This window comes from Chrysochloris asiatica, unplaced genomic scaffold (assembly GCF_000296735.1).
Source record: "Chrysochloris asiatica unplaced genomic scaffold, ChrAsi1.0 scaffold00021, whole genome shotgun sequence".
In the NCBI taxonomy this organism is placed as follows: domain Eukaryota; kingdom Metazoa; phylum Chordata; class Mammalia; order Afrosoricida; family Chrysochloridae; genus Chrysochloris; species Chrysochloris asiatica.
In genome coordinates this window covers 6,087,915-6,101,782 of record NW_006408539.1, presented here as the reverse complement: position 1 = coordinate 6,101,782, position 13,868 = coordinate 6,087,915, and positions in this window count along the sequence as shown.

The window sequence follows — 13,868 nt, the reverse complement described above, 5'->3', positions numbered from 1 at the left end:
GGAAACTCTACAGGCAGTTCTACTCTGAGCTTTAGGGTTGTTATGAGTTGGCATTGACTCCATGTCACACAACAGCCTGTGCCCTACAGAATCCACTCGAGATGATGGATCTGATGTATAGAGGTGATATTTCTCAGCACCTTGCTATCTACTAAAAAACAATGTAAACACTACAAAGGTGGGCATTTTGTTTGTTTTGTTTTCCAATACAATTCTGTACCCAGAACATGCTGGATGTTGTTGTTGTTAAGTGCCTGAGAGTTGGTTTTGACTTACAGCGACCCTGTATAGAGTTGCCAAGGAGCGGCTGATGACTTTGAACTGCCGACATTGTGGTACAAACTGACCTTGTGGTCCAGTGCTTTATCTCATAGTGTCATACCAGGACCCCAAAACATGCTGGATAAGCCCTCAAAAGTAAGTTTTGGAGAATAAAATAAATGAATAATATGTATTATTTTGGTTCAGCTGAAAATTATGAATGCCCCTTATGTTTGAATGTATAAAGCTATTTTACTATTTTTCTTCTTCAGCAGTTGAGATTCTAGTATGTCATTGGGGTTGGAGTTGAAGAAGATGTTTGGATGCTGCTACTGTTGATAATTGGTGTATTGGTTTGTAGACACCAGGTGCTTGTGGTGTTGGGAGTGAGACTGAGATTTTGCATAACACAGAATGTTAGCAATTTCATTTTGCATTCAGTCCCAAAGTGTGTTTCAGAATCTAGAGGCATGGAAGCTCAGAATGGAAACTGTTGTAGGTGCTGAGTGGCCTCTACAGACATTCAGATATGAGGCTGTTCAGCTTCACTCAGTATCTTGAGCAGTGGCGAACTTATTGTTTTGTAGGCAAACAATCTCATTTTTATCCTGGTGTGGCGTTGTGGGTTAATGCGTCAGACTGCAAAGTCGTTTGAACTGCAAGGTCAGTGGTTCAAGCTCGTCAGCTGCTCCTTGGAAACCCTCTACAGGGTTGCTATGCATTGGGACAGACTCAATGGCAACAAGCTTCACAGAGACCATGGTTTCCGGATACGTCACTACCCATACTGCTTATCCATAGTCTCCAGTTTGTATGCATAACTTTGTCTCTAAACTGAGGTACACTTTCCAAACAATCAGATGCACAGATTTTAAGTGAACTCCTTGGTGAGTTTTGACAATAGTGTACACCTATGTTGCCACCATCCCAGTCTAGATCTAGAACATTTCCATTATCCCAGACAGAATATTGTCTCGTGCTCTTTGCCAGGGAACCATCTGCTGTTGTGATTTCCATAGTCATCTTCTGCCTTCTCTTGAACTTCATATAAGTGAAATCAAACAGCAGGTACTTTGCAAGTCTGTGTTTGTCCTTTTAATTGATGAAAACTATTTCATTTTAAGAATTTAACCTTATTTGCATTTTTTCTTTTCCAGTTGATGAACATTTGGCTGTATTTATTACTCTTTACATGAGATTGTCAAACGTGATCTGGCCAATGTGCAGTTGACAAGAACTACTATGTCCTTTGCTCTAGCGTCGTATTTTTGTTAATGAAACCTAAGATTGTTTGTTAGTTAGCTCCGTATCTTTATTGCACTGTTTAGATAATGATTTACTGGAAAGAGCACAGGTTTTGCAGCAAAGCTGCTCTGGGTTTAAATCTCAGCTCTGTGTTTTGTAATCTATAGGATGTAGGGAATATTGTTTAATGTTTCTATACATTTGTAAAATGAGAATAAGAATAATATTGCCTGTGTGTTTCCAATGAACGTGGTTATGAACTTAAGGCATTCAATAAACATTAGTTTTACTCACATCTGTCTACTTGATTCACACTGTAATTGCAACCTATGGTATCATACAAAATTTTGTCCATCATCTCTCTTCTATACTCATGATGTATTTTCATAGACTATATCAGACATTTCTGTTTTTTCCTATTTGTTTTCATGTACATCTGATCCATCGTCCTATCCCTTTCAGTCTGACTGGCTCTTGATTTGACCATCCAGCACAGTTGCTATCTGTTGCACCTTTGTGTTACCTATGGATTTGATAAGCAGATCATCCAGGTTCTCATCTAACTCAGTCCTACTATTTGAATAGAACCAAAGACAACAGATTCCTTGAGCTTGAAATTAACCATCCTTTAGTTTGAAATTGGTTATAGAATCAATATCCTTGGGTACTCTTGTGCAGGCAGTATAACCATATTATTTTCAGTTATCTTTTCACAAGATGTCAAAAGGCCAGTTCTATGAACTTACAGGATTCAAAGTCCTTTGAAACTCTACAAACATCAAGAATCAATTACAACTACTTTTCTTGAATATGCCTTTAATTCACCTAATAAAATTTCCTAGAATAATATTTTCATAGTTGTCTTTGTAATTTCAAATTATGGAAAAGTAGTCCCAGATCTACTATATAAACAGTGTTATCCATCTGCTTCAAAATGATTCCGTGGAAAAAACAGAAATATAATAGTATTTAATATCCATAGTTTAACTGTATCTGTCAGTTCTATATGGTTTTTATAGCGTTGTTTTAACTTAAAGAATTGATATTTACTTCCTCTGTTTTTATTTTTTATTTTTTTATTGTGAATAGGATGAAGGTTTACAGAGCAGATGAACTTTCCATTCAATGATTCATATACATTTTGTTTTAACTCACTGACTACAATCTCAACTATGAAACATCTCTTACTCAAAGTCCTCCTCTGTGTTTCTTGTTTCTCTTCCCTCTTCCTGCCTAATCCTTGTGAACTTTGTTCTTGGGCAAATGCTTTTGATCTCAAATGGTTGGTTATTCTAAGGTGTGTGTACTTTCCCAGTGTTATTGTGTTCCTTATAGAATTGTCTATTGTTTGGTTGAAAATTGAGCCATGAGGGTGAGTTAATATCCAGACGTGAAGGGTGGCTAAAGACCTATTATCAGGGGTCCCACCCATCTCTATTTGACCAGTAAGCCGGCTCCATTTTTATGATGTTGAGTTTTGTTGCACATTTTTCTCCCACTATATCAAAGATCTTGTATTGCTATCCCTTTTAAAGTAGTTAGTAAGAGAACTTAAGTACCATCTCGTTCTTCTGGTATCTGGGTTATGGAGACTGCTGAGTACATTCGAAAATTGGACTGTTTCCATGTGTCTTTGATTTCCTCACTCTTCTTTCCTCCACACAAGAAGAGACCAATCGTTGCATCCTGGATAGCTAGTCATGAGTTCTTATGACCCTAGTCACTACTCACCATTGTGGGATGTAGGATGTACAACACTGTCTTTGTAGACTATGCTAATTGTCTTTGGTGTCTCCTAAAACAATGGTCCTGAGCCCAGTGACTCTTTCCCTCAAGGTGTGTCTAAGAAGTTTTCATAACTTTGCCCCCTATATGATCTACCACATTCATGGATTTATTTGTAGTATAGATAAGTGGGCATATACAAATAAACTCTGTCAAGCCTATATATATTTGTGAGTTTATTCCTACTCTCCCTACCACACCCATCAGCCTGTGTGTCTATCCATGCATCTACTTGTACATCACCATTGTCACAGACTGTGTATGGAACAGCATTTATCTGTTGTCTTTAGCTCTTGCACTCCTTCCAACGTTTGTCCCTACCTCCATCAATTTTTGCTGATCCCTCTCTCTTTGTATACTTTCATCCCTTTCAGCTAACTTAACATATGTCTACACCCAGTTGCTTCTAGAAAACCACACCCATGGCAACTATGGAACTGACTCAGCAGCACTTAACACTACTGCCACCAACAACAATCTCAACTTGTTTGAGGCTCTTTGATGAATGAAATTGTATAAGATTCTTCCCTAGTGTTATCATCACTAGAATAATTTAAAAATTACAGGCCCAACAAGAGTAAAGATGAAACAAAATCATAATCTGTTCTAAATATATTATTCTTTCTTGAGTTTTAAAAGCATCATTTTTTGGTTGATCTAAACCACCACTCAGATAAGTATATATTTATTGAAGAATATGTGGCTTATTCTTAAACATTGTCATTTTCTCTTTCTTGAACATAAAAATGGAACACAGGATTGATGATACCCTTAATGTTTTAAGTATTGTTCACAATATCTTTCTACTTTGGAAATTAGAGACCATTTAGTTCATGCAAAAGGAAGAAAGACAAGTGAATGTGAAAGATACTTGAGGGCCAAAAAAATCCATGTGGTCAAGTTGATTTGGACTCACAGTGACCCTATAGGATATAGTACAATTTCCCCATGGAATTTCCAAGGCTCTAAATCTTTATGAAACAGGCTGCTACATTTTTCTCCCATGGAGTAACTGGTAGGTTTGAACTACTGACCTTTCAGTTAGTAGCTGAGCTCTTACCCGTTGTGCTACCAGGGCTCCTTACAAGAGTGCAGGGGCCATGTTATAGGTTTTGCTTCCTCTTTATCATCTAGCATCGGGCTTTGCGTATGTTGTTGTGAAATGCCATCAAGCCGATTCTGACCCATAGCGACCCTGTATAAGGTTTCTGAGGAGAAGCTGGTGAGCTTGAACTGCAGACCTTGCAGTTCAAATGGCTTTGCAGTCTGGTGCATTGACCCACAGTGCCACACCAGGCATATAATACAGCCTTATTAAATTGTATTGAAGGAGAGTAAAATTAATTTTGATTGGGTTTTCACACATACAGCATGCATTTTAAATCTAGAATATGTTTTCATAATCATTTTTATTAAACATCATCTGCTGAAGTATTTTAGTATTTTGAAAATGTCAAAGGAGGAAAGTGAATCTGTGATTCTGTAGTTGGCAATACTATGGTGTCTAAGATCATGAAAAAACAAACAGCTGTGGGGGTGGTAGGTTTAAAAAAATTGGGAATAACAGTTATGTAGGCATTAAAATTCTCTCAGAAGATACCTGAATGATCCAATTATTTTTCTATACAAATTCCCACCAGAACAATTGTATGTAGCAGTTGGAAAAAAAAAATCACAGCACAAACTCCTGGTGATTTCATATTTTACTTCTAGGGAAGGTGAGAACTTCTAAGGACAAATTCCTTGGGTTGAATCTTTGATCTGCATTCATTGTGGTTGGTTGAGTGCTGTTGAGTTGGTTCTGACTCCTAGTGACCCAGTATAGGGTTTCTGAGTAGCAGCTGTGGGTTTGAACCACTGACCTGTGGTTAGCAGTCCAGTACTTATCTCACAGTGCCACACCAGGACTCCTTGCATTCAATAGATGATCATCATTTATTGCCATGTTTAGGGACTTCACAGTGACTTCATGTTAATTGATTTATTCTTTAATTTAAAGACGATTACTGTATTCACACTTGTCTCTGAGAGGCTACCAAAGAGGTATGGCACTGTAGGATAAGCACTGGACTGGTAACTGCAAGGTCCGTGGATCAAACCCCTCAGCTGCTCTTCAGAAAACCTATTCAGGGTCACTTAACATCAACAACATTGTTACATTTGTTTGTCCAAAGGAAAGTCTACAAATTGAGAGAAGTCTTAATGGAAAGCTTATTCTATTTATTTATCATTGTCAATATTGTCACTGAATTAAACTTTAAGGCTAGAATTTTAGCATGAGTTATTTCTTTCAGCTCTAGAGTCAGAGGTAGATAGTTCTAAGAGAGATACTTGCTTACATGTGACTGAACTTGGTAGATAAATCAGAGGTCCAACACCAAATTTAATATCAACAAGTGTGTTAAAGATTTGTGATGTTTCCTAGAGGACCTGAGGTTTATAAGCCAATGAATCGTTTATAATGAGACATAAATGTAGTATATAAAACATGCATCATTTTCACAGTGGAACCTTTTGATATGTTTCAGATCTGCCAATGATGATAGAAAAGTACTTGCTTTTTACAAATTTTATGTGAAAATAGCGTAAAATCTTTACAGTCTTAATTGGGTTGAAAGTGTTAATGATCTAGAGAGGAGGCAGCATCTGAGGACCAAAGATCTTCCCAAGGAGATACCCCCTTGGCTCCTTGCTTAGGATCTGGTTTCTTCACTGAAAATTGTCTGCATTTGTACATGATGGGACCAGTGAGAGATTCACTTATGAAATGGCCAGGAGAAGGCTCTAAAATAAAATGAAAATAAAAAGTCCCCAAATGAATTATTTATAATTGAACGTTGCCCTAAGTTCTCATTTTTGTAAGGAACACATGAGCAATCTGTCAGAGATGAACCATTCTTCTCAAGGTGCCAATCTCAGCTTGTGTTGACACAACAGAAGCATTTGCAAGCAGAGTGCATTTTTTTGAGCTCAACTTGATTCATTGATTTTCTTGCAGATCTGCATAGTAAGTCATGGGTGATTTGCTAGCAATAGAAATGTTTTATACACGTGCTTGCTCCGCTTTCCTAAGAGCTCTGATTTTAGCAGAGTTGCCTTTTAATGTGGTCTAATAATCTCAGTGTATGCTGGAATCTCCATCGGTTACAGTCCACATCTCTCCTGCTTCCTGAGTTCACCTGTTGAGGCCAGAGTAGATGAACAACTTGGTCATGCCCATTCTCTTCAGAAGGTCCCCAAACTTCACCTAGTTTATTCAGAGTTGATGTGGGGAAAGAGACAACTTTGCCAGGCTTTTTCCTAGAAACAGGAAGTTACTCTTGGTGATTCACCATTAGCAGTCTTCAGCCTAAGTATGCCTTTGACACTAGTATTACCTTAAAAGAACATATAGTAGAGGAAAGAATCTGCGGGTACCAATGATTTCTAAATTATACATCTTATACCAGTTACTAGGGTAGTGCTGTTAACGGAAAGGTTGAAGGTTTGGGTCCATCCAGAGGTGCCTTAGAAGAAAGTCATGGTGATCTACTTCTAAAAAGCCCTATGGGCACAGTTAACCATGCATAACACTAGAGGCACAGTTCTACTCTGATATATATAGGGTCACCTTGAGTTGTAATTAATTAGATGTGTTTCTTATGCTGTTGTTGTTGGTAAGTGCTGTTGAGTCAGTTCTGACCCATAGTGACCCTGTATAGGGTTTCCAAGGAGTGACTGGTGAGCTTGAACCATTGACATTGTAGTACAAACTGACCTTGCAGTCCAACACATTAACCCATGGTGCCAAAAAAAGGGACATGTAAAGATTCTTGGCTTCAGCCTGGTCTAGAATGGAATGATCATTATTTATGTCTTTTCTGATCTATCAGTGTGGTGCTGTAGGGTAAGCACTAGACTGCTAACCACAAGGTTCACAGTTCAAACCCACCAGCCACTTCTTGGAAGTCCTATACAGGGCACTATGAGTTGGAACCGATTTGATGGCACTTAACAACAACAACAACCAGAAATTAACGAAGACCACCATCTATAGGACTAACGGAATTCTTTGTGACCATAGTTGCTCTCCAAAGAGCTTTTGGGTCTTCACTTTGAAATTTATGTGCAGTGGAAGGTTGTTGTTAGTGCTGTTGAGTTGGTTCCAACCCATAGCAACCATGAATAAGGTTTCCGAGGAGCGGCTTGAGTGCTTGAACCGCCAACCTTGATGTACAAAACCAGCTTTGCAGTCCAGTTCATTAACCCACAGCGCCACACCAGAACTACTGTGTGATATGTTGGGAGAGCATTGATTGTGAGAACTGGGCAATGCTTTACAATGTTATACGGAAGGCCACCAGGAGTTAGAACTGACTTGACAACAACAATGTTATGTTGGGAAAAAAACAAACAGAAGAAAAGCGAATGCATAGACTCTGAGAAATTCTACTTTCGGGAGTTAATGCATTAAAATTGAAAACACATAAGGATATGTACATGATTTTTAATTGCAGCATTGTTTGTAATGTTATATAACCAGAAACAACCTAGTTGTTAATCAGTAGAATGACTGATACATGATTTATGCATTAGATGAAATGTTATGCAGCTATTATGTTGTGGTTGTTGTTAGGGGCAATCAAGTTAGTTCCGACTCAGTGACTCTTTGCACAACAGAACAAAACACTGCCTGGTGTTGTGCCACCTACACAATAAATTACATCATGATAAATGGAGAAAAGATGGAAATTGTCAGAGACTTCATTTTGCTTGGCTCCACAATCAACTCTCATAGATGCAGCAGTCAAGAAATCAAGCGATGTATTACATTAGGCAAATCTGCGGGACAAGATCTCTTTGAAGTGTTCAAGAGCAAAAATATCAGTTTGAGGATGAAGGCATGCCTGACCAAAGCTATGGTATTTTCAGTAGCCTCAGATACATATGAATGTTATACAGTGACTAAGGAAGACTGTAGAAGAATTGATGTATTTGAGTTTTGTTGTTGGAGAAGAATACTGAAAGTATCACGGATTGTCAGAAGAACAAACAAATCAGTGTTGGAAGAAGTACAGACTTAATGCTCCTTAGAATGCTTAGAATGCTCCTTAAAAGTCAGGATGGCCAGATTTTGTCTCTCATGAACAGTCATATTATCAAGAGGGCACCTTTATTTGCATATATGTGTGAATATATAAGTATGGAAAAAAGTATGAAAAAATACTTTTTTTTTTTTTTGTAAAAACTTTTTATTATGAACTGGGTTAAGGCTTACAGAGCAGTTTCACTTTCAACATTTCATATACAGTTTGTTTCATTTAATTGCTTATAATCCTCTTAATGTAGCATAATGGGCTGTAAGTTGGGCTGCTAACCGCAAGGTCAGCAGTTCAAATCTACCAGGTGCTTCTCAGGAGAAAGCTGCTCCCGTAAAGATTTACAGCATGGGAAACCCTATAGAGGGTCACCATGAGTCAGAAGTGACTCCATGGCACATAACCACAGTAACCAATGTAACATCACTTATCCCAATTCCTCCCTATCCTTCCTATTTCCATTCCTCATGTTTTTCCCTAACTGTTCTGAACTTTGGTTTTGGGTAAAATTTGCCCTTTTGATCTCAGTTGGTTGACTGTTTTAATGTGTGTATCACTCACTCACTAGTGTTATTGTTTGCTACATAAACCTGTCTATTGTTTGGCTGAAAATTGATCCAGGGGGCTAAGTTCAGTTCCAGAGCTGAAGGATAATGAAAGGCCATAGTCTTGGGGTTCCACCAGTCTCTAGCCAATCAGTAAATCTGGTCTCTTTTATGATTTTGAATTTTGTTCCACATTTTCTTCCACTCTGTCAAGGACCATTTAGTGTGATCTCCTTCAGAGCAGTCAGGAGTAGTAGCTGGGCACCATCTTGTTTTGGTCTTAGGATCTGATGTTCATGTGGTTCATTAGTCCAATGGACTAATTGTTTGCATGTATCTTCAATTTTAACCACTCTTCTTTCCTCTGCACACGGAGGGATCAACAGTTGCTTCTGAGATGGCAGCTCATGGGATTTTAAGACCTGAGTCACTATCCATCAAGCAGGATGGAGAACATTGTCCCCGTGTTATGCCAATTGACCTTGGTATCCCCTGAGACTAAGGTCCCAAGTCCCCAAGGCCAGTGACTCATATCAAAGTGTTTGGTGATGTCTAAGAAGTTTTCAGAACTTTATCCCCTGCACGTTCCTCCATATTTGTGGCTATAGTTACAACAAATGTAAATACCGATGTACAAATATCCTCTGTCAAACCTATATCTATTTGTGGGTATAATCCTACTCTCCCTCCCACACATGTTCAGCCTTTGTATCTATTCAATTGTACAGTGCCTTCGATTTCACCTAAGTAAAATGTATATTAATTTCATAAAATAGTTTGAAATAGTCTGTTCTATCTGGAAATCTACTTGACTGTCTTTCCATTTGAAAGTTCTGTAACTTACATTATTCCCCCCGGCCCTTTTTTTAAACTAATATCCTTTGTTCCCTATTTTTCAACTTTGTAAATTTGTTTTACTTTGGTGTCGTGCTGTTGGACAATCACTGGACAACTAACCACAAGATTGATAGTTCAAATCCATGAGTCACTCCTTGGAAACCCTGCACAGGGTTGCTATGAGTCATAGCCAACTTGATGGTTCTTAACAAAAAGATATCTGGGTTGGCCTCAGTGTGGTGTTGTCATATATGTTAAGCTCAAGTTGCTGTTTACTGTTGTTGGTTCTCTGTCTTAAAAACTCCTTTTAGTATTTCTTGTAAGGTTGGTCTCATGTCTTAGGTTGGGTTCTCTAGAGAAATACATCTCAATTGTCAAACAGAAGTCCTGGTGTGGCACTGTAGGTAAAAATATCGAACTTCTAACTACAAGTTTGGCAGTTCAAACTCACCAGCTTACATATGTATCTATAAAGAAAAGTTTATACTAAGGAAATGACTCACACAGTTTAAAGGTGGGTAAGTCCCAAGTCCGTGGGTCAGATGAACAAAGATTGGTAGGGTAGATGGTGGGCTGAATGTCAGCTTCCTGATATTAGTAAAGCATTATTGAAGGGAGAATGAAGGCATCAGACCTTTCTCTATGTACATCTACATGGTTTACAGATAACATTTTTACATAATATTTTAATTATAAAGGAAAAAAAGAGAAGCTATTACAAAGAAAATAAAAGGGCATTAGGGAGACATGACTGTTTTAGACTTCATTTGGCTATTCCTAATATTCTTCAGTGACTCATCTTTTACTACTTGGGTGTCATCTTCATCTGTTAGGTGGAGGTTTTCCTAGATGATCTCTGAGGCCTATTATATCTGAATACATTTGCATTCTATACAATCCATCAGATTGTTTCAAGCCTCGGGAATCCTTATTCTTTCCTGATGGCCGAGTACCAGGGTTCTAAGCCAATACATCTTCTTTCCATTATTTTGTCATGTGGTCTGGGCAGCACAGTCAGATGATCAATTGTTCCACAGTAAGTCAAATCAGTTAGACAACACTGATGATCCCTGGCCAGTCTAAGATAATAATTATTGGAATAATTCCATTTATCCATTAGCTCACAAATTACCCTACTCCCTTATCATGTTGTTGTTAGGTGTTGTTGAGGCAGTTCCAACTCATAAAAACCCTATGTATAGCAGAACAAATCACTCCCCAGTCCAGAGCTCTCTTCAAAATCGTTGCTAATTTGAGCCCATTGAACCCATTGATCCATCTCACTGAGGTCTTCCTCTTTTTTGCTGACTCTGTACTTTACCAAGTATGATGTCCTTTTCCTGATGAAACACCCAAAGTATGGTAGATGAAGTGTTGTCATCATTGCTTCCAAGGAGCATCCAGACTGTACTTCTTCCAACACAGATCTGTTCAATTTTTTGGAAGTTCATGGTATATTCAATATTTCTCACCAGAACCCAAAGTCAAAGACATCAGTTCTTCAGTCTTCATTAGTCATTGTCCAACTTTCACACGTATATGAGGTAATTGAAAATATCATGGTGTGGGTGCAGCTTACTCCTCAAAGTGATGTATTTACTTTGAAGCCTATTTGCCCAACGCAGTACGTCATCTAGTTTCTTGACTGCTGCTTCTATGGTCGTTGATTGTGGATTCAAGTAAAATGAAATCCTCACAACTTTAACCTCTTCTTCATTTATTGTGATGTTGCTTGTTGTTCAAGTTGTGAGGATTTTTGTTTTCTGTATGTTGAGGTATGCTCTATATTGACAGCCAAATTCTTTGATCTTCATCTGTAACTTTTTCACTTCCTCTTTACATTCATCCAACAAGGTTGTGTCATCTGTATATCGCAGATTGTGAATGAATCTTCCTCCAATTCTGAGGCCATATTCTTCATATAGTACAGTTTCTTAGAATATTTGTTGAGCATACAGACTGAGTAAGTATGGTAAAAGGACAAAACCCTGCCTCACACATATCCTGATTTTAAAGTGTATAGTATCCATTTGCTGTGTTTGAACAATGTCCACATGGTCTATGTATAGGATTCACATGACCACAATTGAGTGTTCTACAATTCCTATGCTTCTTGTTATCCTTAGTTTGTTATGATCCACACAATCGTATGTTTCTGCAGAGTTAATGAAACACAGGTAAACATCCTGCTAGTATTTTGTGCTAACTTTGTGGTTAGCAGTCCAGTGCTGGCCTTACAGCGTCATACCAGGACTCTGAGCTTATACTGATACTGCTCACTAATTTCCCAGACAGCATCCTGAGTTTTGTGTCACTACATCTTGAGGATGACTATTTAGCACCTTGGGTTCCCTAACAAGAGATTTTAGATCTCATTACAGGACCTTATGTTGTTGCTAAACCCGTTGCAACTGAGTCCACTCTGACCCATAGTGACACTATAGGACAGAGTAGAACCACTTCTTAGGGTTCTGAGTCTGTAAATCTTTATGGGAGCTGACAATGTCATCTAGCTAAGGACATCATATGCCCCCCACAAATTCTATTGTATAATTTTTCAATTTATGCATAACCAGCAAAATGTATAATATAGTATTTCTAGAAAAGCTATGGCCATTATCCAAGGAGGAGACTGAATACTCCTCCCACAGAATAGCTGATGGACCAAATTCATCTTCAGAGAAGTGAAAAATCAACCATGGTCTGTCTCTGTCTTAACTGACTTTGTGCCTTGCGACACCTACTTGTCACTGTTTGCAGTGTTCTCTTGGTTTCCGTTGACTAAAATGGTAAGAGGTCATTTAAACTGATGAGTCAAATTCTACCTTTTAGGCTGTGAAATCACTCTCCCTGATGCCTGGGAACAATGATGTCTGACAGGTGACAAGGGTACTTTCTTTACTCAACAACTCAAGCCCATTGGATGAGGAGAGTCATTTCAAGGAAGACAAAAGAATAGAGTCTTCAAATGAAACACAGACTTCTCCTATCTGTTCATTTAATGGTGCTTATCACAACAGTCCTGACATCTAAGTGATCTAACATCTACTTTACTGCAGAGACCAAGGGTTACAGATAGTTTTAATGCACTGCTACTGGATAAGTATCAAGTATACTTGAGTAGCTTTACTTTTTATGTCATACTGTAATCAGGGAACAATGAACTGAATGCTACAGTTTGAAAGGTGTGTTAAAACGCATGGATAGGTATATTGTCAGAATGAATATAACCCTCATATATTTTGCACATGCATTATTATTATAAGTTTATGGGTTTTTTTCAGTACAATTTTTATTTGGCTACATGATTTTTACTTCTAGTCATTTCTAAAGTTGATTGAGTTGTGTGGAAATTAAAAATATCAAGCTAAACTTTTCTCTTAATTCCTGTAGTTAAAGCATTTAGGATTCTCATTGATCAACCTGCAACTTCTGTCTTGCAAATGATTAACTCTAAAGGGGTGAAGTAGTAGACACTGGATATCTGAGATAGATTTTGGTAAGTTCTAAGCATTCTCCCTGAAGTAGGATAAAATTAAAGACCCTATTTATCATTATGGTTAACTTATCTAGTGGAATAGCTAAGCCTGGGCTAAGACCACTGTCTTTTGTTAGCTAATTATCTTATTTCTATAAATCGGGCCTTCCTATTGGGTTTGGGTATTTGACTATAGTGCTCTCATGTTTCACATGACAGGCTTTAGTTGGATAAACAATCTCTTTATGACTGCAGTGTGAATATAGAAAAGTTTAAATGTGTCTTCTGCTTTTGCTCCCGCTATACAAAGTGATTGAATTTGTAATGTCTCCAGTTGGCATTTGAATGGTAATGGGACATGCACTCATGTTGTTCTTACCTAGGGCATGCCTAAGATAGTCAAATACATGGAAATATATGCTATAAAGAATCTGCTCTTTTACAGCTATGTGGACAATTCACTGTGCCTCAATATTTTTGCCACCACTCGTCTGTCAGTTTATCATAGTATGGTGGCTTGTGAGTTGCTGTGATTCTGAAAGCTATGCCACCGGTATTTTAAATACCAGCAGGGTCACCCATGGTGGATAGGTTTCAGATAAGCTTCCAGAGGAAGACAGACTAGGAAGAAGGGGTGAC